The 3,153-nt window shown below is 51.0% G+C and overlaps 1 protein-coding gene across 1 annotated transcript in view; it reads right to left on the reverse strand.

The window, feature by feature from the left end:
- PPFIA3 (protein tyrosine phosphatase, receptor type, f polypeptide (PTPRF), interacting protein (liprin), alpha 3) overlaps window positions 1-3,153 on the reverse strand; it is a 27,097-nt gene that overhangs the window by 10,016 nt on the left and 13,928 nt on the right. The gene's annotated exons all lie outside the window — the stretch shown is intronic.

Consider the following 3,153-nt stretch of genomic DNA (forward strand, 5'->3'; position numbering starts at 1 on the left):
TCACCGTGTTAGCCAGGATCGTCTCGATCTCCTGACCTCGTGATCCGCCCGTCTCGGCCTCCCAAAGTGCTGGGATTACAGGCTTGAGCCACCGCGCACGACCGGCCCTAAACTTCTTAAGTGCTGATGTGAAGCCACAAGAGGAAAATCCCCCACCTGACCTCATGTGACAGATCACAATCAAAATGCAGTCAATACTTTGTTTCATGCACAAAGTTATTTAAAATATTGTATAAAATTCTTTTTGGGCATGTGTATGAGACGCATATGAAACATAAATTAATTTCATGTTTAGGCTTGGCTCCCATCCCCAAGATATTTCATTTCTATGCAAATATTAAAAAAAAAAAAAACTTTTTAAAATCAGGAATTCTAAACACTTCTGGTCCCAGGTATTTCAGGTAAGGGATACTCAACCTGTACTCCCCACTCCCGCCACCCTCCACACACAACAGAGCAGGTAGAGCAAAAGGTTGAGAATTGCTGAACTGGGTACACATGATATCCTGTATGTTTGAAATTTCTTGTAATAAAAAGTTGAAACGAGGGCCGGGCGTGGGGGCTCACGCCTGTAATCTCAGCACTTTGGGAAGCCGAGGAGGGTGGATCACCTGAGGTCGGGAGTTCGAGACCAGCCTGGCCAACATGTCAAAACCCTGTCTCTACTAAAAATACAAAAATTAGCCGGATATGGTGGCAGGCGCCTGTAATCCCAGCTACTCAGGAGGCTGAGACAGGAGAATGGCTTGAGCCCGGGAGCGGGGGATTGCAGTGAGCCGAGATCGCGCCATTGCACTCCAACCTGGACAACAAGGGCGAAACTCTGTCTCAAAAAAAAAAAAAAAAAAAAAGTTGGAATGAAAAGATAAAATAATTAGAAGGCAATAAATGCTATGGGGAAAATTAGAAGGTGCTGATATGCTGGAATGATGGGGGAAACTAGTTTAGCTGACAAGTTAAGGAAAGCTTCTTGGAGGTGGTGACATTTGAGTGGGACAGCAAATGCCGAGGAGAGGGGGAGAGTCAGGGAAGGAGGTAGGCTGGGCCCCTCCTGGAGTACCACATGGACCACAGGCCAAGTCGGGAGCAGAGGGGCGGCTGAGGGGGTGAGAGCCAATGAGAAGCAGGGTCGTGGGACTGAGGAGTGAGCAAGCCCAGGATTGGCTAGACTGAGGGCAAGAGGTGGGGCCCTGAGGAAGCGACGGCTGGAATTGGCCGCCCCGCCAGACACTCACAGTGCGAGAGGAGGCGGGGGCCGAGGGCGAGGTGAGCGAGACCATCTCCTGGATGGCGAGGCGAAGCTTGAGTCTGTGCAGCGGGTTGCTGATGCCGATCTCGCGCTGGATCTCTGTGTCTGACAAGTTGGCCATGATGGCACCGCTCTTGACATTGGCCCGGCAGGCGGCCACGTACCAGGCAGGCATGCCTACCCACAGCTGCAGCGGAGGGACAGATGGACAGAGGGGACAGAGGAGGAGAAAACCGGAGAGATGGGGGGACAGGGAGGTGGGGACAGGCAAGGGGGGGTGGGGGGTGAAACAGTGACGTGGGAAAGTTCGCAGGGAGAAGAAACAGGACAAGGAAGAGACGTGGACGAGATGAGGAAGAGTCCAAGGGAGACAAATGGCCGGGGACGAGGAGGAGGGGAAGAGAGAAAGAAAAGACAGAAAAGAAAAAGAAAGAAAGAAAGAGAGAGAGAGAGAGAAAAAAAGGAAGGGAGGGAGGGAAAGAAAGAAAGAAAGAAGAAGGAAAAAGAAGGAAAGAAAAAAGAAAAGAGAGGGTGGGGAGAGACAGGAAGCAGAAGACAGAGAGACATGGCAGGGCGATTGGAGACATGAGGAGAAATATGGGGGATGACAAAAGCGTGGTCAGAGATGGTAATCGTGCCGAAAAATAGAGACAGAGAATCCAGAAAGAGAGAGTAGAGAGAACGACAGGAGACCATGACCCAGGTGGGCAAGGCCAGAGCGGCAGGAGGGGAAGGAGAAGGAGAAAGAAGCTGTTTAGATGAAGAGGAAGGCTGAGCCGTCCTGGGTCCTCACCTGCCCGGCCCATGGCCACCCCCACCTCTGGGCTAGAATTCTGCAGGGTGGCGCCAGGAGGACCAGGCAGCCCCTAACAGTAGGGCTGTCACAGGGGTTGGGGACCAACAGTCAGGGCATTTCTGGGCCCCCGTACCTCCAGCCAGGACACCACGGTGGGCCCGTCCCAGGCAGCAAAAGGTAGGCCCTGGCGGCAGGCCTCCTCCAGGAGTTCATGCCTGTAGGGGTGAAGGGGCCAGGATAGAAGCTGTCAGGGGTGGAGACCCCCTGCTCTGTGGATGGTCCCCATCACCACACACACACACACACACGCACACACGCACCTTTTATGAATGTATAAAACACGGCAGAAGGTCAAAAAATACATGTGAATATAAATCCTCTCCCCCAACCCCTATCAAAAGAGAGAAAAAAGAAAAACAAAAAATATAAATGAAAAAAACACAAAAATTAAGAAAGAAAAAATAACTCTAGGAGCTCCTGGGTTTCCAGGAAAGCAAGTTCGGGGTCATGGACACCCCCTCCCAGCATTGAATTCTCATTTCTGTTCACCACCACTGCTGCACACACGCACTCTCTCACACACACTCTCGCGGGCACACACATGCACACTCACACGCACATTCACACTCACACACACATACACACTCATACACTCACACACTCTAACACACACACCACACACACACTGTCGTCACTCACACCACACACACACACACTCACACTCTCATACTCACATACATACGCTCACTAACACACACCACACACACACACTCATACACACACACTCATACTCTCACTAACACACACACACCACACATACTGTCGTCACTCACACTACACTCACACACATACTCTCACTAACACACCACACACACACACTCTCACACGGGCACACACTCATGCACACTCACACGTACCATCACACACACACACTCATACACTCACACTCTCACACCACACACACACTGTCGTCACACCACACTCACACACACACTCTCATACACACTCATACACTCACATACATACTCTCACTAACACACACCACACACACACACTCATCCACTCACACACATACTCTCACTAACACACACCACACACACACACTCAT

This window comes from Colobus angolensis, unplaced genomic scaffold (assembly GCF_000951035.1).
Source record: "Colobus angolensis palliatus isolate OR3802 unplaced genomic scaffold, Cang.pa_1.0 Scaffold25, whole genome shotgun sequence".
Lineage (NCBI taxonomy): Eukaryota > Metazoa > Chordata > Mammalia > Primates > Cercopithecidae > Colobus > Colobus angolensis.